Genomic DNA, 26,188 nt, shown 5'->3' on the forward strand with positions numbered 1-26,188 from the left:
CCTGGAATAACACAATTGCACAAGACCAAACATTAAAAACAAAATTGCCTTTACTGTCGAAGCTCAGGATTTGAAGGCAGCTGTCAACCTGTCTTTGAGAAAGGGATGTCATACCTGCCTGTCTTCCAATTACACATTCAATGGTGTCACTTTTCAACCACAGCACAAGTAATAGAAGCCTGGAGCCACCTTAGACTTTTAAAATACAAATTCCAGAGTGTTTCCAATGGGGGGAAATTTTAGCCAGTGTGTGTCGTGTGTGTGTGTGTGTGTGTGTGTGTGTGTGTGTGTGTGTGTGTGTGTGTATTTAAATAAACTAAAATGTAATTTGGTTTATAAAGTAAATTAAGTAATAGTCAGTTTATCAATGGTAACTTGATTACCTTGTTAACTAGTATGGCTAATGGAACTCTGCCCATGGACATACTGCTTTACATTGGTTAAGGGCAATGCTGTAACATCTTAAATTTTTGTATTTCATCTTTTTTTCCCCTCTGGTTCTGTAGAGTTACCATCAATATAATATAAAATAATATAATATATATTCAAGAGAAAGTATTTCTGCAATTTTCCTAAGTGATTCATTCTATCAATTAAAATTCTTAAGCTAAAAAGAAAAATTAACTTCATGAGAAACTTTTATTCAATATATGTAATTAGTTTTCATTAATTTTATTAATGCAAGGTTGCAAGTCAGGTTTACAGTAGTCTAATGCTGAAGATTGAAGAGGGGTTGTACCTTTGCAAGAAGATGCCATTTAGTTGGGAAGCAAACATGATCAGATTGGAGCAGTTGAGTATTGTTGTCTTGATATGGAGTCAGGCATATACTTAGGCTGGATTATATACTGAGAACAGGTAAGAAAAACAATATGGCTTCACAAATGTCGTCTTGGATCTATTGACCATTGGCAGTTGAAGGTAGCCTTTGAAGACAATCAGGTTTCATTTAAACAGGGCTGCTATAAATTTTTTTGTCAAAACTGAATTATTTTACAGTGGGACAGTAACAGTGGGAGAGTCTGTTGATTCTCCTACTTGTCACAGGCCCCACCGTCCTTGGCACCCATGCTCCACACATTTACTCAACTGTCTAAGTCCCTGTGGTCTTTCAGTTTTCAACTGTTATGGTAGAAGATAGTCACCAAGCAGGTATGAGGTAACTGTAAGGTTCCTTTCCTCTAACTACAAAGTTTGAGTATCAAGTAAATGTCACGGTACAGTGCATCCTGAATGAAGTGATGGCACACACATGGTGCCCTGATTCAGGTGTGTACTGTGCAGTAGATTCTGCCATTCAGTCAGCTGGTACTTTTGAACACCTGCATGCTTGTTAGCACGAAGCACAAAGGTGTGAACAAAGATGAAAGGCCTAGCACCTGGGTCTAGGATGATGGCTCATTTGCTTCTGTTAAGCATGAGGACATGAGTTTGGGTCCCCTGAACCCACAGAAAAGCTCTAATGGTAGGTGGAGACGGACAGGAGAGTCACTGGGGCTTGTAGTCTAGTCCACCCAACCAAAATGGTGAGCTCCAGGTTCAGTGAGATACCCTGTCTCAAAAAACAGGATGGAGAGTCAAGGAGGAAGACACCCAAGTTGACCTCTGATCTACACACACACACACACACACACATGCACACACACATGAGTGTAGCTACATACATGCACATGTACACCTCCGTTACACACACATGTATACATATACCTACACTACACACACATGCACACATATACTTACACTACACACACACGCACATATATTCCTACCCTACACACAAGCACATGCACACAAAAAGAAAATTTAAAAATGTCCTCATACAAATTAGAGTGAATGGAGAGAAAAATCAATTGAGTAAAATATATTAGGTGTTGAACGGCATGAAGAATGAGAATCCTTCGTGGGAGTAGTAGGCAGAGGATGCTGCGGTTTTAAAGTGGTGTTCAGAGAAACCCTTGATCAGAAAAGAACTGTGTGGACATTTGGAGGAAGATTGCTACAGGCAGAGGCTTTGAAAACCATGAGGGAACATTTGTAGCCTTAGAAATGTCAGAGACAGAGGGTCTGACATGTGGCATGCAGCTCTGGAAGGTGTGAAATGGCAGAAACTAGAGGCACGTTTAGAATGGATCTAGGAAAGGCAACTGATAGAATTTTAAAGCTTAAATTGTTGTAAACTGAAAATATTTTGATATACCATAAATCATTTTCCCAATTAAGGATTTTAAGTAGAAACCAGGTCCACAACTCTGTCCTTATTGACTTGGCCTCTGATAGAAACCCATATGGTTAAAATCCATTTCCTCTGGACACCTAACTTCTGTGTTTTGTGCTTTTGTATACTTCATGTATACTTTGCTTGCAGATGTGATCTTTAATCCTGTTTCTAGGGCTGAAAATACAATTTTTCAAACACTAGAGAGTTAAAAGTCATTGTTAACAGTAAAATACCTGCCTTCTCAGACACAATGTGCTTAAGTCCTGGGATATTACCAAATTCAAAATATTTTCAAGGACTTTTTTATTTCGTTTAATTTACTTTATCTTCAAGCTCAATAAGAAAATTCAAAATATGTATGTATGCATTATGTGTCTGTGCCCATCCATCCCCATATAAGAAGGACTAAAAATATTTAATGGAAAAATCAAATCTACTCACTTTGAAATTACACAGATGACTTGAGAACAAAAAGCTCTGATCTTGTTTATTTTTTAATTGGTGTTGTGTTTCATAATCTTCATGCCTTCCCCTCTCTGCTATCATTCAAGACTTCTAATGAGGGCTAGGGAGCAAATGTATTTAGCAATCTGTGTTTAAAGGATGGAAACAAGAACATGAAGATTAACGGTATCATTCTTGTTAATTTGATTTTCTACAGCTTAAGTAAAGGTCTTTGTTACTATTTCTAGCAAATGGGCCTGAGGAGAAAACACATATGTGGTGTCATGCCTCTCCCAGGAGCCTGCTGACGTAAGGGCTTGAGCTAGAGAATTCCTCAATAGTAGAAAATGATAAGAAAAGGAAAACTCCCTTCATTGAAAGAAGTAATAACAGCTCAATGATTGGGTATTCTGGGATCTAAGAGATTTTGAAAGTAGTATGATTTCTGATAAAAATAAGAAAACTAGTTCCAGTAATATTACTTTTCAAAGAATATTTCCCTTAATGTTTTTGTGAAGTAAGTACCTTTAAAATAGTTCTAAACCAAAAATTAAATATGATTATTAGGAAACAGTTTAATAGAAAATTATACCATTTAAAAAGCCTATTTCATAATATATATTCTTCCCACTAAAATGATAGGAAACTATGATTTTGATGGTCCCTTATAAATGATAACTTATTTTATTTGGTGTGCATACATTTCTGAGCCTTGGACAGTCATTTGGACAACTTTCAAACAACTAATATCGACATATTCATAGCTTTTTATTATTTTACTTTTGAGACAGAGCCTTGTTATATAGCTCAGGCTGATTTAGAACTCTTTGCCCTCCCTCAGGGATTATGAGTGTGCACCATATTCCCAGAGACCAGAATGTCCTTTAAGAACTGGGTCACATTGTGCACTTAACCATTGTACAGCAGTGGCTGTATCGTATAAAAATATCATTCCAGTAAATTAAACTAGAGATCCAGCTTGTCTACGTCAGGGAGAGGATAGAATGGCATTCAGCAGGGTCCATGCCCCCTTTCACAGCTTTCTGCCCCAAGCCCTGATTGCCTTCTCTAGAAGGGAATTAGTGCCCTCTACCTTCTCCCTTAACCTCCCAATGGAATCGAGCTTAACTAGTCTCACAGAACTTTAGGCTGCGCTAGAGATAAGCTTGTGCTAATGTCAAAAAGATGTGGGAATCAGTTCTATTCTCTTGATGTGTGGCTTCTAAACTGAAATATGAGCCCCAAAGAATATCTGTGGTAGAATCCCAGGCTAGTAAGTACTCAAATCCCAGTCAATCATTGATAGATAGGCAAAGATTTGCTTCCCAATATCACTCCTGTTATGAACACAAAAGGCAGCCATATTTGGAAGCAGCACACTTGAGAACATACAATACATAACCACAAATGAGTTCTTCCTTTCTCAAATAAAAACATGAAAGCCTTGTTCATATTGTTCTCAACTTCTCTGCCAGGTCCTGGGTGCTGTTTCTGACTTCAGGAGATAAACACCTCTTTTGTAACTCCAGCATGTTCTTTCAAATTGCTCATAAAACTGCCCAAGTCTAGCCCCTCTCCTCTGAATTAAACCTTTCTAGTTATATATCAGCATCTGGTCATGGTTCTCCTCAATGCTCACTGCAAAATAAGGCATTTCTAATTGCTCAGGGATGACCAGGCAAACTAAGAGGATGCCTGTAATTTCACCACCATTCCATCCAAAATTAGAAGCTTTAAATTCCATCACCATGGGCTTCTTGTCTGGAAATACAACACCCGTGCCATACCTCCCCAATGAAAAGAGAAAACAAACAAAAACCAACAGCATTTGAGAATTACAACTCTCAGTGACAACCTATGCAATAGTGAAAGGATTAACACAGTGCCTAAGAATGCTAATAATTTTTTCTTTCAGTTCATTGAATTTGAACAGATTTTTAACCTCACTCTTTTCTCTGCCAACTGTTCCAAAAATGGTTTGTGTCTAGTTGATTCTTACTTCTCTTAAAAAAATGATTTTTTTTCTTTTATGTGCATTGATGTTTTGGCTGCATGTATGTCTGTGTGAGGGAGTCAGATCCCTTGGAAGTGGAGTTATAGACAGTTGTGAACTGCCATGTAGAACCTGGGAATTGAACCTGGGTCCTCTGGATGAGCAGCCAACGCTCTTAACTGCTGAACCATCTCTCCAGCTGATGATTAATTTCTATCCATTATTTTGTCTAGTAGAGCCTCAAACATAAATCGTCATCCAATCAGATAAAAGAGATATTTAAAAGAATTTAAATGTTATAGTCTTCTCATTTCAAAATAAAAACTAAAGATTAAAATATTGCCAGTCCAGGAATGATTTGTCTTTAAAATTCTCTCAACTTGTGATCCAGTTTTAAAGGTGAAGATGGTAGGGTGCTATGGGATGTTCTCTATGCTGAGAATGTGTTGCTTTGATTGATTGATAAAATGCTGATTGGCCAGTAGCCAGGCAGGAGTATAGGATAGGTGGGACAAAGAGAGACGAGAGTTGTGGGGAGTGGAAGGCTGAGGTAGGAAGCCCCTGCCAGCTGCTGTGATGAGAAGCAACATGTTAAGATACTGGAAAGCCACAAGACATGTGGCAACTTAGAGATTAATAGAAATGGGTTAATTTAAGATAGAAGAACAGTTATCAAGAAACCTGAGCCGTTAAGCCATAAAGTTTGTAAATAATATAAGTCTCTGTGTGTTTGCTTGGGTCTGAGGGCTGCAGGAGCCGGGCAGGAGCAGGATAACTTCAGCTACAGTTGGGTGAGCAGCTGGTACTAAGGAGTGATTGTGTCTTTCACTTCACCATACTTTGAGGTCACCATGTTATTGATAATATATTATATTGCCACTTTATAAATGATAACAGAAAGAATATAACAGTGAACATTATTAAGTGGACACTCCCTGATAACTAGACAATGTGTCCACCACTTCATTTTATTTTTTTTTAAATCTAACAACAGTTTTTAAAATGTATAGTCTGATTTCTCTTACTGTGTCTACTTTTTGACAGCAGCTGAGCCTGTGGTACACATTGTTAAACAATGTCAGAGCCAGGATCCAAATCTGGGACTCAGTCCAACAGCTTGTGTCTTTGTTAAGGTTTATATTACTGTGAAGAGATGCCATGACCATGACGACTCTTATAAAGGAAAACATTTAATTGCGGTGGCTTACAGTTCCAGTTTTTAGTCCATTTTCATCATGGCAGGACATGGCAGCATACAGGCAGACATGGTGCTAGAGAAGGAGCTGAGAGTTCTACATCTTGATCCACAGGCAACAGGAAGTGAACTGTGTCACTGGGTATAGCTTGAGCATAGGAGACCTCAAAGCCCACCCCCACAGTGACACACTTCCTCCAACAAGGCCACACCCACTCCAAGGCCACACCCACTCCAACAAAGCCACACCTCCCAATAGTGCCACTCCCTATAAGCTTATGGGAGCCAATTACATTCAAACTACCACAGCTAGCTTCCAACCACTCCTCTCCCAAGCCACAAACCACCAAATATGCAGCACCTAAGATCTTGCTGATATTTTTCACTGCTACTGTTGACAGCATTTTTTTCATATAAGTGAACATTGTGCTAATATCTAATTACAGTTTCCACTGATACCATGTCAAGTATATACTAACATTTGAATGATAGAGTGAGAGGCTCTAGAAAGTGTGTTCAGTGTAAAACAGGTACTATGCCACATTTCAGCGAGGAAAATTATTATTAACTTATATGCCACCAACCATAGGTCCAAGTGCAAAAGAAAACCAAGAAACACTTACCCACTTTAAATAATGTATTCTGTAGGACAGATTGTTGCACTGTGAATCAGTTTCTTTGGCTGTAGAGCTGTTCATTTGGGATATGTAGAAATTGCTAAAATTATTCTTGAATTCTAGCTTAGAGATCTACATAAAACATTAGGCAATTTGTCTGATGATATATGGAAGACACTTTAAAAATATTTTATTTTAAATTATGTTTATGTGCATACACACACACACACACACACACACACACACACACACACACACACACAAGTGTATGTGTCCCTGGAAGCCAGAAGAAGGTGTCAGATACCCTAGAGTTGAAGTTACAGTTAGTTTCTAGGCATCCTTCATGAGTTCTACAACCATACCCAGGTTCTCAGTTAATAATAGTTCTATGCATATTTCTACTTCATAGATTACTGAAAATGATTATCTGCTTAAATTGAGGAATAAATAAAAAAATATTTTTTATTGCTGCAAAACTACATAGACTCTGTTGTTTGTTCCATATCCTGTGTTGCTGTACCCACTCTGAGATATTTTGCATAAATTCAATGTCCTTTGGGTTCTGGGTGGAGGCATGTTGTTGATTAACCTGTGAGCCCTGTAGCAGCAGGTGTCATGGTGAAGAACGCGGCAATCTATTAGCAAGAGGGCCCCAAACCAAAGCAATGGGCTCTGCTTAGACAGGAGAAGAGGCCTCATGTGACTCTGCCAAGGAGAACAAAGATTCTGTGAACGTAGCCACTTGTGTGTGGATGTGAGTACATGTGTCCATTGTTATGTGTGTGCATGTGCAGGTGGAGGTCAGAAATCTCTCTTATTAGCTCTCCACCTGAGGTTTTCAAGCAGGGTCTTTCACTGAGCCTGGAAATCAGCAATTTGGCTAGACTGGATAGCCAGTAAGCTCCTCTTGTCTCCATCTGTAGACAAATTTCTAAACGGTCTTATTAAATAAGAAACACAGAGCCAAATATAGGGGTGAAAGCTTAGAGATCAGGGAAATAGTGAGAGTCACCAGCTAACATTAACTCACCATGCTGCTGTAGCTTCTCAAGAGAGCTACTTCCTGTCTATACAGGCTTTTATTACCTTGCTGTTCTGCCCTCTCATTGGCTCTTAGCCTAGCTACCTCACTTCCTTGTTATTGCCTGTCTGTACAGACCTCCAGATCTCTATAGTTGGTACTGGGATTAAAGGCATGTGTCACCATGCTTGACTGTTCCCTAGTGTGTCCTTGAACACACAGAGACCCTGCCTGCCACGTGATGGGATTAAGGACATGTGCCTACCACTGCCTGACTTTTGTGTTAATGGCTTGCTATTTCTCTGATCTCCAGGCAAACTTTATTTATTAACATACAAATAAAGTATCACCACATTTCATCACAAATAAAATATCACCACATCCATCTTCCCAGTGCTGGGGATATAGAAGTCCACCACCACACCAGCTTCTACATTGGTGCTATGGATCCAAACTCATGTCCTTGTGTGACATATTAGTTACCTTTCTGTTGCTGTGATAAAACACCATGACCATAGGCAGCTTTAGGAAGAGAATTTATTTTGGCTTATGGTTTTAGAGTTAAGAGTTCATTGTGGTGGCAAGGCATGGCAGCAATCAGCAGGCTTGGGTGTAGAGACAGGAAGCTGAGGGCTTAACATTCAAATGCAAGCATGAAGTAGAGAGAGCATACTGAAGTAGGGAGGCTTTTTAATCTCATAGCCTGCCCCTAGTGACAAACTTCCTCCAGCAAGGCTCTACCACCTAAACCTCCCCAAACAGTGTCACCTACTGGATACTAAATGCTCAGATATCTGAGACTGTGGGGAGCATTCCTCACTTAAACCACTACAAATAGTAATCTCCACACTAAATGAACCATCTTCCAGCTCTGTAGTCCTTTTGGAAAAAATTCACTATGAACTGTTATTCATTTGCATAACCATATAGATTATGAAATATTTCCCATATAGACCTGCATTGGCAATCATTGCAGTATTACCCTACTGCAAAGGTGGGAAATGAGTCCAAGGCTTAGAGGTTCTTCCAAGACCAAATAGCAGGCTTAGGACTCACTCTTAGACATCTTCTTCCACACAAAGTGGAAGAAGCAGGGACCAGAGTTACAGCCACTCTGGAAACAAGGCAATGTCTGGACACACTGGTAAAACTGGTTTTCAAGACAGTGGTCCTTATAGGACAGAGAACCATAATCCTGAGGGATCCCAGGGAATCAAATAAAGAGTTCCCTAAGATTGCCCAAGTTTGTTGACTGTCTGTGTTTCAAGGATGGACAATCCTTGCCTGGGAAGGCAAATCCAGGCAAAGTCTTTCTAAATTAAAGAGCTTGAATTAAGAAAAGCCAAAGGGGCTTGAGTCCACAAGATAATCTCAGAAAGGGACAGCTATACGGAGAACAGGCCTTGAGATTGCCCAAGGGCCATTTTGTGTTTCATTGCATGTGAATGAGTAAGTTCCTAAAGTGGTCTGAAGAAATAAGTCCCAGAGAACGCTTCCCTTTTCCTTCCCAGAGTGTCACCAGATGCCCATGAATGGTGGGATGTCCTTTTCTCGCTGGTGGGAACGGCAGTTGCTGTCTGTAGAAAAGCTGCTCCCATACTTACCACTGCTCTGATTACATCCTACAAAATTTAAAAACTAGACCCCAAAGAGTTAAACTGTGTGTATCCCAAATGCTTCATAGAACAAACCCAAAGCATTACTACTTTCTTGTAGAAGAATGCCCGATTCCCAACAAAGTCAACTCACTGTTCAACACTCAGCAGGAAACTGCCAGGCATGCAAAGAAGCAGGAAACTGGAATCAACAGAAAGAAAAATAGTCCACAGAGACAGACCCATCAATGACGCCTGTAATGGAATTACTGCACAAGGACGTTAAATGGTTATTGTTATAACTGTATTCCATTCAAGAAACTGGATGAAAGCCTGGGCATTTTAAACAGAGACTAGGCAAATGTAAATGATTGACATTATGCTTCTGGAGATGAAAAAACACCATGTCTGAGGGAACTTTCGATGCTCTGATCAGGATCCTCTCAGTGTCCTTACCATGGTCTATAGTTTTCTGTCCTAGAGGCTGTTTGATCCCTCTTGGACCAAACTTTCTTTTCAGGGCAGGGTTAGCCATGATATTTAGCTCTAGCTTATACAGAACCTCTTTCCTGGTCCTGGCTCACAGAGCAGCTTCCATCACCTTCCAAAGGGCTGGCATTCCTTCACACCAGATTGACACTCCACAACAAAGTAGCCATCAACAGGGGTTTTTGTTGTTGTTGTTGCTGTTTTTGTTTTTTTAACCAAGTCAAGGTTTCTCTGTATAACAATAGTCCTGGCTGTCCTGGAACTCGATCTACAGACCAGGCTGGCCTCAAAGTCACAGAGATCTGACTGCCTCTGCCTCCCGAGTTCTGATTAAAGACTTGCACCACTACCATCTGGCCCATCAACAATTTTCAACATGGTACCTTCTGAGTCAGCTGGAAGAAAGTTAACATGCCCAGATGACCATTTTTTGCCTGGGATGTCCATTTTACTATGGAAACTCTGTTTGGAGAGAGACTAAAACACCAGCTCTTTATACAGAATACAATTTACCCAGAGGTCAGCACTTTTGCAGAGTCCAACCAATCCCATTCAAGATACCATGCATAAAACCATGAACTGCCCTCTTTCAGCTTCCAAGCAGTTAACCAAAATATACGTGTTATTCTTTAATGGAATTAAAAATTGCTCCTGACTTAAACTATATTTTTCTAATAAAGCAGAAAAAAAAACCCAACTGATGTGTTAAGGAAGTTTTATGTAAGCTAGATTGACAAGCGGTGTGATTGCTCATCCAGTCAGAAAGGTGACATATCCATCCTTATCTTGTGGGACTCTTCACCCAAATCTGCAAAATCAATAGAATGAACTTAGGAAATCAGCTGGCATTGAAACCACAATGTACCCTTGTCACACGAATGTTTAGGTCATTTCCTGCTTGCAATGTACACCTCAGAAACACCTGACCAAAAAAAACAAAAACAAAAACAAAAACAAAAACAAAAACACCCCAAACCAAATATTTCTGGCTCTCAGCAAGATATTTCAAATGTAATCTTCTTATCAGCTATATAACAGGGGGCAATAAATCAATGTGGCATCAGTCTGTTTAGCTTCAGGTGCTTAGGTGACATTCGTTTCACAGATGTTAAAACAGGCACAAATATCCAGATACCGTGGATTCCGTGCTGTATTCACACACCTGAAGGTGGCGCGTCACTGAAAATCCAAACAACCGTGTCTTCTATAGTAGAAAATAAGTTTCCCTGCGGAGCGGCAAGAGAGATGCAGCGGAATGGGGCCCAGGCTGCCATCGGGGTGGTTCTCTGGCTGAGTCAGGCTTGTGCCGGACACACGCAGACAGGGCAGCCTGGCGGTCCGGGAGCCGCAGTGGACCGTCCATCACAGCACGCCTCCGTGGGCTTCCAGCAGCCTCCGTTTCCTGGATTTCTGTTGAACGCAGAAATGAGAGAGGTCTGTCTAGCAACCATAGGTATTTTTTGCTTCAAGTATTTAACATCACGTAGAAACATTGGATTGGTGTCTGTGACATCCTGCCAGGGCTTCAAGGCTGTTTTCTCAGTTGTAAAATTAGGTGGTTGGCGGAGTCATCCGGCAGCTATGGGGCCAGATCTGCTCTGTAAAAGAGCTCTGTCCAGTTCCACAGCGTTGTTTTTTCATTTGCTCCAGTGAAAATATTCCCATAAGACATCTCACGTAAAACTTGAAATTCCCAGCTTATCTTTAAAAATCGCCCTCCCATTCCCAAACCCACAGTTGGCTGAAAAGTAAATCCCCTGTCTTCCTCCAAGACAGAGGTGGGCCTTTGCTTCCCATCTGCTTACCCCTTGCTTACTCCTTTCTGGCCCTGAAGTTTGTGAGCACAGAAATCACGGCGCTCACAATTTCTAGGGATCATTCCAGAAACAAAATGGCAGGAATTTCTGGTTTAAATTGTTTCAAGGGAAACAAAAGACTGAAGAATGGTTCAAATATACTAAAGGCTTAAAATACACTTTTTGCTTAGATAATGTAACAGTCAAATCACCTCTGACAATTACCATAGTATTGTGCTTGTTTACAGAAACAAAAGGCATGTGTATGTATGTATGTATGTTTCTCTAAAAAAAAAAAAAAAAAGCAAGAAGTTTGACTTACAGATCTCCTGCTTTTGCAGAAAATTCTATGACTTTTAAAACCATATCCAAACAAAGCTGTTCTCCAAGCCTGGATCGACAGTTGGAGAGTTGGACTATGTAAACAGAATATCTTTGGTTTGGTTACAATATGAAGCCAGACTATTTACCTAGAGTGGAGTGAAAGTTGAATGTTGCCTTGTGGGTACAAATGGTGCTGTTGGAATAGGCCGGCTTCTAAAACATAGTTTTTGTAAATTGGAACCTCTTCATATCAAGTTATCCAAAATTATTAGTAATTCTGACATTCTTACAAAATTCTAATGAAATTCATAACTCTGCCTGCCCTCTGATGAGCAAAATAAAAGACTCAGAGTTATTTGTCTTTCCACTATTTTATACAGTAATAAAGTAATACTGAAAATGTTACTATCACACCCGGTAGAATATTGTGTAATTATTAAAAGGTGGAACCATGAAATCATGTTAAAGAACAACAATCACAAATGTTAAGCCAGATAACCCAAGAAAGAAGTCACGTGAATATAAGAGGAGCTGTAAGCAAATAGTTTTGGACTCTGAACACTGCATTTTTAAGGCCTTTTAAAAAACATACCTTTATATTATCTGAACACACTTTCCCCTCCTCCATTTCCTCCCAACTCCTCCTCACCTCCCTGCCCACCCAACTCCATCTCTCTCTCTCTCTCTCTCTCTCTCTCTCTCTCTCTCTCTCTCTCTCTCTCTCTCTAAAACAAACAAATAAGAAACATGCAAAGACCCACAAAAACACAAAATCAGAAAACAAAACATGCAGACCAAAGACGAATAGAACAAGACAAACAACAACAAAAGCCCAAACAGGAGTCAAAATGTCTACAAAACCACCACGGAGCTTGTTCTGCATTGGCCAACTACTCCTGGGCCTGGGGGCAGACCCTGAAGTGTGGTTAATATACCCACTGAGACTCCATTGGTGAGAACTGCTGTTTCCTTTGGAAGGGGCTACAAAGTGCAGAAGACTTCTTGGTTAGGGGTGAGATCCTGTGTCTGCTTCCCCATCTCAGCACTGGGACCTGGTTGGGCTCGAACTTGTGCAGACCTTGAAGGGTGTTTTTGTCATTTAATTATCCAAGTATAAGTTGTCAGCCAAAGGTGTGTCTGCTGCTTAGTGAAATGGTTTTGTTCCCTTGATTTAATCTTGAAATCACCTGCACTTCAAATGTTCATTGTTATTTTATTTTTGTAATTGACTCTTTACCTTGGCCTTATTGAGTGAGTACCATTATATAATCATATGATATTAGATTAAGGGAGCTTCTGGCATCATTTCAATTTCTTGGCTTAATTAAGAATGTGATGAAGTGAGTATGAAATGTAAAATTTTATTGAATAGTTTAGTATAGGTGTAAGGAATAGGAATATATTGGGAATAATGGTATAGTAATATATAATTATAGTGATTATATATATAATGATATAATGATAGTAACAGTACATAGCATTTGATGGTAGCTGGAGAAACGGCTCAGTGGTTAAAAAGCACTTGTTGCCATTGCAGAGGACCCGTGTTTGGTTCCCAGCATCCACATGGTGACTCCCAATTGTCTGTAACTCCAGCTGCTATGGCTCTGATGCTCTCTTCTATCAATTCAGGCAGCAGACATTCCAGCAATGCACAGACACACTGACAGGCATAACACTCAGAAGCATAAAACAGAATAAGTAAATCTTCTAAAAAATAGCATTTGAGTATGTAATATTACAACAAATTTCCCTTTCATTACATTTAACCTTCATGTTAAGAGCACATGGTTGATTTTAATTTTATTTTAAACATAAGTCTATGAAAGCACAAAGAGGATAAGTAAATTCCTCAATTACATGATTACTCAGAGATGTAGTGGGTATTTTAACCCTACCTAAACCTTTTGGGTTCATTTGTTTTCAGTCAATAGACTCTTAATTAAATTAATATTTCTACACGTTGTACACAGATCTTAGTCTATAAGTGGGCTTTCCATTTCAGTGATGTACTGAACTTGTGTTTATTTTGATCTAGTCTATCTACACTGAATATATGTATACACACATTATATTGCTTTTTTACTCAGCAATTTCAGTTTTATATACTAAGATGCAGCAGCCACAGTCACCATACCTCTTTATTCCTAATTTTGGGTGCATCTCTCTGTCTGATTTCCTGTTCATTTCTGTACTTAGTGGGCTTTTCCTCCATTTCTGTTTCATCCTTTGTTCAAGAGAGGCTGTTTTTATATTTAATGAAAAGACTTTGCAATTGATAGTGTATAATCTCCCAGGAATTGAATATCCTGACCTCAAATACCTCATCAAAATGTTGCCTATTGACTTCAGCATACAGAGAGCATCTGTGATAGGCAGTTCCTTGTTGTTTCTGTATCGAGAAAACAGAGTTCTTAATAGGGTGGGATGAGGGTAAAATGTCCTCTGATTTAGCAGGCCTTTCAAACTTCCTGGTGCTTTTCTTCTTCAGCTAGTCTACAAGAAGTTTGAAGGAAATGTTTGAAGGCAATGAACTGTTAAAATTGTGGTCTCAGAATTTTGTTTACAGACGTTTGTTGATAACTACTGTTTAGAAAGTTTTTTTCTCAAATATTCATTAGTTGTGAAAACAATTACTCTTATGTTCTGTTGGGTTAAAAAAAGCAACTTTGTAACGGGAAATCAACTCTTGCAGTCCTCATATAGTGTGTCATTTGTCCCTAGCTCTTTGTATCCTCTCTCCCCAACTTCTCCAGTTGGTTTAATTCTCTTGAGTGTTTCAGTGCATCCCTATTTAATGCCCCGCTCCACAGTGAAGAACTTAGAGTGAACGTAAAGCTCAATTTATGTTCAAACATTTACGGTCAGTCTGGACCCTAAAGGGTGAGTGTACAGTGTTCTACTCAATGGCCCTCAAGTCCATCCATATCTATGGACATAATGCCACCAGAGGGCAGACTTTGACTTCCAGACTTGGTGGCTTCTGCCCTCTAGTGGAGACTTGTGGGCCACTTCAACAGGCCTCAGTTGTCTTCAACTCCTTGAGGGCCTCTTCAAATCCTTGAGTCCTAGAAAATGCTTAGAGACAGTATTTTCTAAAATGATCTCATGATCCGATGTTAGGCAATTCCCAATCCTGAGCCAACTTGCACCCAACACTAGCTTGGGCTTTTGAAGAGTTACTCAACAGAATTGTGTCTTTTGTGAAATCTATGAGTATATAAATGCAGCATATAGTTAACTTATTGCTTTAAAGGTGAAAAACCGTAAGTTATCAAAGTTAAAGAAAAGAAGTAATGAAGAAAAAGGAAATGAAATGAAAGAAAAGGAGAGAGCAGGGAGGGGAGGGAAAAGAAGGGATGGATTAGGGCTAGTCATTTGCAGCACTGTTGACTTCCGGTCCGGGAAGTTGTATATTATTAGGGTCCATCTCTTGTATTGTAAAATAATTAGCACTCTCAGTGGTCTCAATGCACTTTCTCCCATTGTTTTAAAAAATGAAATTTGTCCATATATTGTGTGGTTGAAGCGCACAATGGCCTCTGATTAAGACGCTTTGGATCAGATGCCTCAGCAGTGCAGAGTCATGTGACTGGGTATTAAGTTTAATTGGGCACTACTTGCTTGTTGCTTTGAGCTACTTATGTAGTTGACAAGATTAACTTGTCACCCCCCCCCCTTGACACTGTCATTATCTCAAGGCAGCTATGTCTTCCTTTATTTGAGGTTCAAAGGACAGGAAGGTCACAGGATGCTTCCTTAGCATTCAGTGAACACCCAGTGCTCCAGAAGTAAACGTAAATGTTTGGCAGGCTCTCCCTGCAGATAAGTTCCCTGTCCACGCGGCTCAACGAGGAGGGTTGGACATGACAATCCAACGCTCTTAATTTGATTTGTAAGTTTCACTTGGTGTGTCAGAGATAAGCAGCAAAATTAATTGGGGAGAAAAAAATAAACAAATGATCCCAAGTAGTCATTACATTCAGCTGGAACTGCTTCCTGCAAAGAAACTAGAGCATCAGGACCTTAGTCAAAAATATTTGTTTGTAAAAATTAGGATGTTGGGGCCGGAGAGATGGCTCAGCCATTAAAGACTACTCTCACAAGCAAACAAGAAAAAATTAGAGAGTGGGGCTGGTTCAGTGGTTCAGTGGGGGAATGACATTTGCCATCAAGTCTAATGACCTGAATTCTGTCCTTGGGGTCCACATGTATACTATGGTATGCGTGTCTCTGACAAAAATAGATTTAAAAAAATTAAAAACTAGAAAGTTTTAGTTATTTCTATCAGCTCAGCTTCTTAGTTTCTTCTGATTTAAGGGAAATTATGCTTTTCTATTTCTTCTATTGGGCTCCCCTAGTGGGCTGGGCTATCTGAAAGAGCAAGGGGTCTCTCACTACCTGGTGGAGACAGGGGAGGCCTGTAAGCTTGTTGCTGCAGTGGAGTTCCGGCAGCGTGGAGCCGATGCCAAGAGACACTGGTTTGGAGAGCTTTGTGGGTGGGAAATAAAAGCAGAAACCACTGGGTGAATGCACGGGTGAGAAAGGGGGAATCCACAGTGGGAGAGTGGACAGAGAGGTGATGGTTGTGGCCTGTAGTGAATGTCCTGAGTGGCTGGTGCACTGTGCACCACCTGCTACCTCACTGACACAGCCCTCCTACACAGACAAGTTGGTTCTACTTTACAAACCAAGAGAGGAGTTTTAGTCACATTTAGAAGAGGAATGAATGATCAGGAGGCAAAATGGTGCATTAGTGGATGCCTTACTCTTGGGTAGAGTTCCTGTTTGACTCCTGTTTGGACTGTACATGAATTCATGTACATGAATACTAGAAGTGTATTTTAATTTCAAGTTGATGTGTGACATCTGGTTACTCATTAATTGCAAATGAAGTTGTTACAGGAAGCCAAGGTCACCAACAACAACCAGCTGACTTTAATTTTTGAGTGGCAGCGTGCTTTGCCTTTTATCCCACTCCTCTTGCCTCCCATCACAGGCTGTTTATTAGAAAGTAGAAGTGACCCAGTGTCAAAAGGAGCAGAGTGGCGAATAACAGCGGGTAGAACAAACTACGCGTTATTGTTTTAACTAGAGTCAATGGTGTAGTATCTACTTTCTAAAAATTATATACAATTCAAGAGGAATCATCAAGGCTGGCAAAGATGTCCAGCTGATGCGTATTTTTATCAGTGTCTTTCAGCTCCTTGCTCCCAAGTCTAGCCCTTGTTGGTGCTGTAGTGTCTTTTGTTTCAAGTACTGTGTGCAGCACCACAATCTTGCTGTTACAATTTGCTTGTAGTGGAAGTGATTAGTTATTTACATCATAGTATCAATTTAAGAATACCAACAGAAGTCCTGAAATAGGCCTGTTTGACCTTTGACTTCACAGCACTCCATAACAAAGTTCATTCTTGAGAACCACATGACTGAGTTCTTAAAATAACCTCAAGCTTTGAGTTAGTTTACAGGTTTGTATTTGACTGCATTCATAGCTGGCTGCATGCAGCCCACAAGCCACAGGTCGGACAGGCCTGCTAGGACCGCCTAGCGTCTGACTTCCTGTTGCCAGTGGCATCATAAGTCAGAGTAGACATGTTGACCACTTTAGCATTATCCATCACAGACAGCATTGTCATCATTTTCCAAGTGAAGAAAATGAGTCCCACATTAGGTGAAAATTCCAACTCCGGAAACTTATAGAAGCTAATCATATCTGTAAGCCCAGCACTAGAAGAAAGGCTGAGCTAGTCTGTGCTACATGACTTTGAGCCTGGGCTACAGAACAAGAGCCCCCAACCTCAAAAAAATTATAGTTGGTTGTATCCATCTCTCTTGTTTCCATCACCACATCCTTCCCACCCCCTGACCCAGTCTGCACTCTCCTACCTCTGTCTTCTTAGGTAGAACTATCTGTTTTAGTTCCAATCGTGTCACAGAAGATGACAGCCCAGTCTACACAATTTAGATAAATGTCAGATACCTGTGAGCAGATGGAAGAATTGTTTTAGGAGACAGTACTGTGCTAGGTGGTTCACCCCAGTCCTGAATGTAGGAGAGACACACAGAATTTCATAAGAAATTCTTCGTCTGGCTTCAGCAGTTTCTTAGGCTCCCATTTTTGGTGCTTGATAAAGGCCAAATGAAACTGCATCAGCGGACAGTGCGGCTGCTCACTGGACTTGGCTTATCAGCCATGATTATCAGCATTAAGTCACAGCTCAGGTCCTTCAAACTGGATCCATATGTTTTGGTTCTCATCATGGGCTCTTCCCATTTCCTTGTGTAACCCTGACCTGGTGAAACGTGCTGCTGTAGTGAGAAGTCTGGGAGTGGAGGAGGTGGGTGCTTGCACATACAGGCTTCCTTTCAAGCCAATCTTCCCGGTCCTTTCCTCCTACTCTCTGGAACTCACAAATGACTCCTCGTACTTAAAATGATAAGACTATTTCCCTGTTAACACCAGCATGGCAATGGGAGATTTTCAAAGCGTGTTGATTAGTCCTAATCACATATCTTTCATCCCAATTTTTCTATACTATTTGAAATAAAGAGACAATAACATAAACAGTCAAGGGTTTGGGATAATGGGCTAAGAGGAGGAGCTTAGGGACATTTCTCAAAACTGAATTATGGGGCTTGGGAGATGGTCCAAGCATGAGAACCTGAGTTAGGATCCCCAGAACCCATGTAAAACTGAGCTGTGGGCACATGCCTGACACTTCAACCCTGGAGGGAGGGACAGACAGAAGTGGGAGGGGGTGATATCCAGCCAGCTGAGTTAAAATGTGGACTGCTGGGTTTACAGAGAGACCCTGTCTCAAAAAATGACATCCCAGTGTCACCCTCTAGTTTCCACCCCCCCACACACATCTGCATGGTAAGCTGACCAGTGGACACATGCACACATTCATGTACCACACACATATACACACACAACTGAGTTGTTGAAGCCATGGTTATTAAGTAGGGATTCTTAGAGTGGATAAAAATTTTAATTGTAGCTTAGTCTCCCATCAGTAGGTTCTTACCTTAAATAGCTTCTGAGAAATAGAGGTATGAGGGTGATGTTTAAATGTCATCATCCAAGATTGAGAGGAATATCTGAATTTCCTCTCATAATCCTCATTGGGTTTGAACTATTTTAAGTAAGCAAGGGGAGGCTAATTAGTGATGATAGCGCGTTTAGCTGCTCTCACCACAGTTGGTTGTAATTGATATGCAGGATTGAGAATGCTGAGTGTTCTGTGACCATTTCCATGAGGTCAGACTACAGTAGATGATACTAATAGGAAAAGGGTTATAAACTGTTGTTACCACTTAGACATACCATATAGTCAGTCATTATTTAGCAGAGATTGGGTCTTAAATAATTTATATGCTTCAATATTTAAAGAAAAAATATTTTTTTAACTGAGGGAAGTAGTCACCCAGGAATTGCAAATGGAAGGGTAAACAAAATTATCTCTCGAAGGAAGAAGTTACATGAGGATTGCAATCTAAGAACATGGTTACCCCTTGTGCGTCTGTCTTAAAGTCAATTCTAGATATTTGCTTCTCAGTGTCAGGTGCTCTACCACACTACTGTAGTCATGGCTGCCAAGATGACCTGGGTGGAAGTGAAGCCTGGATAATTCAACAGAGGGCATGCTTATTACCCAATGCTTAAGTATGTCTGTAACTTGTAGTTAAGATGCAGGCAATGGTCTAATCATACACGGGAAGTCTCCTAGGTCATAACGCAGTCCAAGAGGTAAAGGTGTGGTCAACAAAGGATTAACAGTGGATACGTGGTTGAGGTAAAGTTCCAATGACTTTATCTGTCTGGAAATCAGGGCCACTAGACTCACACACTGAAGACAATGGGAATTGTGTTTCATTGTTAATTAAGGCCAGAAACTAGAAAATGTAGCTTATTTGTGACCGAAGAATAGGTTTTCTGCCCCTTGTCTTAGTTAGGGTTTCTATTGCTGGAGTGAAACACCATGACCAAAAACCAAGTTGGGAAGGAAAGGTTTTATTTGACTTCCCTTCCATGTCACTGTTCATCATCAAGGGAAGTCTGGACAGGAACTCAATCAGGACAGGAACCTGGAGGCAGTAACCTGATGCAGAGGCCATGGAGGGGTGCTGCTTACTGGCTTGCTCCACATGGCTTGCTCAGCCTGCTTTCTTATAGAACCAGAACCAGCCCAGAGGTGGCACCACCCACAATGGGCAAGGCCTTCCCCTATCAATCACTAATTAAGAAAATGCTCTACAGGCCCACCCACAGCCTGATTGTCTGGAGGCATTTTCTCAATTGAGGTTCCTTCCTCTTAGATGACTGTAGTTTGTATCAAGTTGTCAAAAATGTAGTCAGTATCTAGCCTCCTTGAAGCTGAAAGGAGGCTATTTTGGTGAAAAGCTGGATGAGGGAGATGAGATACTAGAAACGCTGATACCGTGTATCCCAGAAAGCAGTTCTTTGGATTACATTCTGCTCTGACTAGAGTATTTAAGTTGGGTTGAAGAGATTACTCATCCATTAAAGGCTAGACTCACAAGCAGAATGTCACTAGAACATTAGGTACCCCCAAACCAATCTAATTAAATTGTTCCATACAAGCTGCTTTATAAATGAGCTCATGGTCTAAAGAAGATCTCATAGTATCCTAATAGACAGGAAATGACCAAGCCATTATATTTTCAACATATTTCAAATGAGTAGGCCAGTATAAGTTCACAGTTTGGGACAACTCAGTAAACCATCTGATTCAAATAAACTATTTTTATTACATATTTTTATGACTCTTTTTTAAAAGATTTATGTTTTCATTTATGTATACATCTGTGTGAGCATATGACACACATGTGCAGGTGTCCACGGGGGCCAGCCAGGGTGCTGTATCCCCTGGAGTTAAAGTTGCAGGAAGTTCGAGCTGTCTGGCCTGGGTGCTTGGATCTGAGCTCTGGGTTCTTGGAAAAGCAGGCAACTGCTGAGCTATCACTCCGGCCCCCTCTATTCTATAATTCTGACTTTGGAAAGCAATAATCTTCCTGTGTGTCCCTCCACCCTAGCAATGCTTTGGGGAACAACTCTTGCTGAGTATTTGCCATCAATCCATTGGCTTATAGAAATCAGCACTAAGAAATTTACAGTTTCTATTTAAAAATCCCCCCCATACTTCTTTCTTAATATTCTGTTTGATGGACTCTGCATTTCCCTTATTTCCTTAAGCACTTTGAATGCTTGGTAAAAATCTGCCCTGAGTTGTGCCATGCTTTCCAGGTCCTCAGCTAGAAACTGTATCTGTTTCGGAATTTGTAAACTGTATCTTCCTTGGAATTTGCCTTCATTTAGGTTCTGTAATGTTTTCAGGTCAGCCCTGCGAAGGGGAACATCCTTTGGGGGCTTCAATGTCTGGATGTGAACTTCTGCTTGGTCATAGGACACTCATTCAATGTGGTAGAGTTTTTAAACCCAATTCAGAGGTTCACTTTTCAACTTGTCCCCTTGTCTCTAGACACACTGGCTTGGGTCCCCCCACTCAGACTTCGGCTGGTCTAAATCATTGTACAAATGCTTATGGAAGATACTCTTCTAACTAGCAGTGTCCAGGCTGTGTTGAGTGTCCTATCAATACATCACTGTTGTTTCCAAGGATGCTCCCTTGGCTTCTCTGAACAATCTTTCACATATTTAATGTTAGTCCGAGTGGACCGGTGAAGCTGAAGGAGAGGGTGACCTCAGCTTGCAAAGAAGTTGGATTTGAAAAATCTGCTTGGAAATCGATCTGCTAGAATGCAAACTCGTTCCCAGTTCATTTCAGTGTGAATGCTGTTGATGATTTCTGGGGAGCCAGTACAATTTTAGACATTCTAAACATGGGATTAATGGAACCAACTGATTTGTGTGATGTCAAAGTAGGGTCAATAGAGCAAAGAGGGAGGAGAGGACCATTTCCTCCTAGCCCTAGCAGCTAGGGCTCCCCAGAGACTTGCATGCATTAAATAAATCCCTTCCTGCTGGTTTTTAGTGTCTTTCTTTGTTTTTTAAACACACTCTCATGTACCTCAGGCTGGCCTCCAGTGACGCTGAGGTAGGCTGTGGACTCCTTATCTTCTTGCCTCCACCTCCTGAGTGCTAGGATTATACTGTAACACTGTGCAAGAAGAGCAAAGAGGTAAACTGATTAATCCTTGTTAAGATATGAATGACTGCTAGCCAAAACAATTTTTATGTAGTAATTAACTTTCATAAAGAATTATCTAGAAATTATACTGCTACGCAGGCATAAGTTCAAAAAGTATAATGAGATTAGTGGAAAAGTCAATAAAACATAAGGAAGTCCTTCTGAGAGAAAAAAAAAAGCAATAGCTCTCCCCCAAAGCAGAGCCCTCGGTTGTACATGTTAGTCCTTCTTTTAACTGTTGACTGTCCTCTAAGCCCATTTCTAGAGCTTTCTGCCTGCTTTGTTTTCTTGCCCAAAAGTTTGGTTTGACCCTGGTGTTTTCTGTGAGTGAGGAGCAGGGTGACTTGAGTCCATGAGCCTGCCAGAAATCAGTGTGTGTGCCTTAGACTCAGCCACCCACTCACATACTATCCACTTGTTCAGTAGCTAGGAAGATATTACCAAGCTTGGAGTAGTGGGGGAAGATGGCATCTTCTTTGCAACCAGCTTTGCGTCGTACTTTCCATGTTTCTGTAACACACTGATTCAAAGGATGGGGACAGCATCACAACTGAGGATTCTTAGAATTTGAAATGCCGTATGACAAGGGGACAGCATAGCTGCCTGTCCTGAAGATTTAAAACAGCATTCGGACAAGAGGAAGGTGGAGGTGGTGGGTTCGTGGAAGCCTCTTAAGTGAAAGCTATTTCTTCACAGTAAGCATAACTATTCCATAGATTTAGTTTTTAAAGTTTTCTTAAATTCTTTGTAATACACAGTTTAGCTTGGTCTCAAGAATGGATCAGGGTTGGACCTCCGGCTCTGGGTGGGGAGGCAGGACTTTCTGAGCTGTCCAAAAGGCTGTATAAAGACACAGCATCACCCCTCCCATGAGCTAACAAAAATGGGCCTAATTATCTGGACAGGAAAACATCCCTCAAAAATCTGTCTGTTCCAGTACTCCACTCCCCGGGGACTCTGCCCACCCAAATGGCTGACCCAGCTTTTGTCCTTCCTGTGGACCCTCTCAGCACCCCTTTCTAGCCCGTTTGCATTCCCTTGTGTTAGTTGCCAATACCTGGTGGCATCCTTTACCTGTGAACCGGCTGGCCATGCCAGCCTGAGAATCACTCTAGGTGATCCACACTCTCCTTCCCATCCTCCACTGCAGATTCCTCAGTCTCATCCCCAGCCCTGTAGCAGACCATCTCCTGGGCCTGTCCTCCCTCTCTGCCTCTATTCCCTAGGGATATCACCAAACCTCAAGGCAAACAGCTTTCCTCCTGCCCGTGGACCCTCCCAGCACCCCCTTCTAGCCCATTCCAGCTCCTCTGTGTCAGCTGCCAATAGTTAAAAACACTGTCTCCCTGGAAACTCAGTAGCCACACTGGTCTAGAAACCAGTTAGGTGATCTTCACTCTCCTTCTGAGCCTCCACTGCAGATTCCCCAGTCCCATCCAGAGCCCTGTAGGAGGCCACTTGCAGAGACCTGTCTTCCCTCTCTACCAGTGTTCCTGGGGAATCTGCCAAACCTTGCAGTGGACCCAGCTTTCCTTCTTCTGTGGGCTCTCCCATCCCCCCTTGTAGCCCATTCCCATTCCTTTGTGTCATCCAAGGATACCTAGAAACATAATCTACATGGGACTCCCAGTGGCCATACCTGGCAGGGAGTCAGAAGCACTCTCTACCAGGCAACCCATAGTCACAACACTTTCCTAAGATCCAGAGAGGGCAACAGAAACCATGGAACCAAACCTCACCCAATAAAGACAAGACCAGACAGCAACACCCCAAATCACCTCAATCATCCTAACCCTAGATGCCTAAACATCAATCCCCAAACCAGAATCATTAACCCAAGACTGTCTTCACCAGTACCCAGCAACCCTATTGCAGTAGGTCTAGAGAAATGTGATACAGCCGAGGCACAAGGACTTCAAAATAGCAACTATAAAAATGTACAATGATCTTAAAAAGGACATTAATAAATACCTTAATGAAATCTATGAGAACATAGTTGAACGAAATGAAAAACAAAAACAAAAACAAAAAAACACAGTTCAAGACTTGAAAGTAGAAATAGACTCACTAAAGAAAACGCAACTGAGGTAAAACTGGAAATGAAAAATTTAGGAAGTCAAACATAAACCTCGTAGGTAAGCCTCCAACAGAGTGCAAGACACAGAAGACAGGATCTCAGGCATTGAAGACAAGATAGAAGAAATGGATGCCTTGGCCAAAGAAACATCCAGGAAATCTGGGACACTATGAATAGACCAAATCTAAGAATACCAGGAATAGAGGAAGAAGAAGAGACCAGGGTCAAAGACACAGAAAATATTTTCAACAAAATCATACAAGAAACTTTCCCTAACCCAAAGGAGCTGCCTATCAAGGTACAAGAAGCAAGCAGAACACCAAATAGACTCTACCAGAAAAGAAGAGTCTGTGGGTTTCAGAATCCCAAAGAAACACAATACACCCGAAGACATGCTAAGATGGGTGGAAAATTACCCCTGAATGAGGTGTGCAGCTCAGAAGCCCCTCCTCTGGGACGACAGACTCTCCCTGCTGAACCCACCCACCGAGGTTTAACTTGAACTCATAGTATTCCCATTTTCCTCTTTCTGCCTACGTTTTAGACACTAATCACAGTCCTACTACGATGTTCTGTGTATTCTTTCTCTAATGCCCTTCACCCCAGGAAGCTCTCCCAGATTCCCTTGCTGGTCCTTCCTGCCTCTTTTGACTCCATCTCAACAAACAGTGTTCCATCCTTGTCTCTCTTCCAGAAGCTTCCAAGGTCCCTAGCTTGTCTGCGCAGTAGTTTTTCTCTCACATTCTAATAAAATTGCCGTCTAGGTTCCTTCTGAGTCTGTTTTTAAATTTGAGAGTAAGAACCTGCAGAGGGGACGCTGTGTTCCCTGATAACACACTCTCTCATTCAGGAGTCGTTTATCATCTGCCCCCTGGAATATTGCAGGGCTTACAGTAGTAAACAAGATGATTCAGAACAGGCCTCTCCTCAAGCAGCTGGCAGACCAGTGGGGAAAGCAAATATGTCAAGATGATTAAAGTGTCAAGATCTATATCCAAAGTTCCAAAGCTACTAGAGCATTTGGGAAGGCGTCACAGAGAATGTGACAAGCAGAGCAGACCATGTTTGTGGGTGGACTCCACAAGTGAAGGGAAAGGGTTTAGGGTGCCTAAGCTCGGTGAAAGGGACAAGGAAATAAAAGGGGGATGCTGGGCCGTCTTTTAAGACAAAGGAGTCTTTCTTGGAAGGCAGTGTCCTGGAAATTTGATGGCCACCAAATGCTGCCCTGAGCCAGTGGGGTTCTTGTTCTGTGAATTGGAAGAAAGAAACTCCCAGACAACACAGGATGAGTTTTAGAGAGTTTATTACAGATCCCCAGATGGGGGTGTGTTGGAATATTCCTATATTACTAGTGTTGGGCAAAGAGACACAGGCACAAGGTGGAAGTAACTAGGCAAGGCACTTTACTTTTGAAAACGTTCTTAACAACCCAAAGCAAGTGATGGAGCACACGGGGCGGGAGCAGGGGTGGGAATGGAGTGGTTCACTTGTTTATCCCATCACAGGGTGGTGACTCTGTGTCACCCCCTTGGTGGGAGCTTGACCTAATAAACTGACACAATTGGATAACTCAGAACTGGAGCAAAGGGGAAGGGTGGGATAGAGTCAAGTCTCAGGAATGCCTGGTATCCAGGGCTTGGGCAAACAGACAAATACACAAGAGTCTCTCAAGATGGGAGAGATGGACAGAGAATAGGAGCCCTTGGTGGGCTAGCCATCTTTAATAGGAAAAACAAAACAAAACACCCACATTTCTCACAAATTGTTACTGGACTTAGGGGTCACAGTCTGTGCCCCAACGAGCCAAGTTCAGCCATTTATCCTCAATGAGTCCATTTAAGGAGCCAATTTATAAGTAAAGCAGCAAAAGAGATTCATTTAATGTGGCCACAGAGACAAAGAGATCCAGTGGCCCTTCTAGAGTCCTTCTTCAGGGTCCTGACTGGAAGGAAGAAGTTAATAGAAAAAAAGGGATATTTTTATGTCAAGGTATGGTCCCATGTCCACCACTGTCTTAGCTCCAGGTCTCTCCCTAAAGTCTCTGACCAGTTATAAATTTCTCTCCAGGACAAGAGCTCCTTGCAGGGCTTCAGCTATTTCCTCTCACAGTAGGAGATTCCTGAGAGAAATTGTCATTTCTTCAACTCCATTTTTGCAATAGTCTGATAGCCAAAGAGGGAAGCATACTGCCAGGTAGGCCAGTTCCAGGAGCTGAGGCAGGAGGAGAGGGCATGGCTGTTTGAA

The 26,188-nt window shown here is 41.4% G+C and overlaps 1 protein-coding gene and 1 long non-coding RNA gene across 4 annotated transcripts in view; one reads left to right on the forward strand and one right to left on the reverse strand.

The window, feature by feature from the left end:
- The window catches only part of LOC102915006 (type-1 angiotensin II receptor A), a 51,252-nt gene that overhangs the window by 11,701 nt on the left and 13,363 nt on the right, over positions 1–26,188 (forward strand). The window lies entirely within an intron of this gene.
- Positions 9,773–26,188, reverse strand: part of LOC143273448 (uncharacterized) — a 136,792-nt gene continuing 120,376 nt past the window's right edge. The window contains exons 4-6 of one of the 2 annotated variants that reach the window (XR_013051538.1): positions 21,748–21,837; positions 17,582–17,675; positions 9,773–10,982 (exon numbers count right to left, since the gene is read on the reverse strand). This is a non-coding gene — a long non-coding RNA (uncharacterized LOC143273448). Of the gene's footprint in view, positions 10,983–17,581; positions 17,676–21,746; positions 21,838–26,188 lie in introns of those variants that run through there. The other variant, XR_013051539.1, reaches the window with a different exon arrangement.

Source organism: Peromyscus maniculatus, chromosome 5, assembly GCF_049852395.1.
Source record: "Peromyscus maniculatus bairdii isolate BWxNUB_F1_BW_parent chromosome 5, HU_Pman_BW_mat_3.1, whole genome shotgun sequence".
NCBI classification, from domain to species: domain Eukaryota; kingdom Metazoa; phylum Chordata; class Mammalia; order Rodentia; family Cricetidae; genus Peromyscus; species Peromyscus maniculatus.